The following is a 636-nucleotide window of genomic DNA, read 5'->3' on the forward strand; positions in this document are numbered from 1 at the left end:
CCTCGGCCTCCCAAAGTGCTGGGATTACAGGCGTAAGCCACTGCTCCTGGCCAATAAGTCTTCTTAATAATTAACAGAATAAGTAGTCAGTCAATATCAGCAGTGATATAGTAGACATGAGCAACACTACTAACAAATTAAACGTTACTAACATTTGTAGAATACTCCTTCAACAGCAGAATACACATTATTTTCAAGTGCACATAGAATGCTTACAAACGTATATTCTGGGCCATTGACAGGATTCAATACATTAAAAAAGGGCTCAAGTCAAATGAGAAATGTTCTCTGACCACATTGGAACTAAATTTGAACTAAATAATGGAAAGATTCTTGTGAAATCCTCAAATAAAGGGCTTCTACAAAACCTACATCTAACATCATACTTAATGGTGAAAAACAATGCTTTCCTTGTAAGAGCTGGAATAAGACAGGAATATCTACTCTTATCGCTTCTCTTCAGTATTGTACCCAAAGTTCTAACTGGCTTCATCAGTGAATTCTAGCAAACATTTAAACAGGAAAAATAAACACTAATCCCAGGCCAGGCACAGTGACTTACACCTGTAATCCCATCATTTTAGGAGGCCAAGGCAGGAAGACTGCTTGAGCCCCAGAGTTTGAGACCAGCCTGGA

Source organism: Colobus angolensis, unplaced genomic scaffold (assembly GCF_000951035.1).
Source record: "Colobus angolensis palliatus isolate OR3802 unplaced genomic scaffold, Cang.pa_1.0 Scaffold176, whole genome shotgun sequence".
NCBI classification, from domain to species: domain Eukaryota; kingdom Metazoa; phylum Chordata; class Mammalia; order Primates; family Cercopithecidae; genus Colobus; species Colobus angolensis.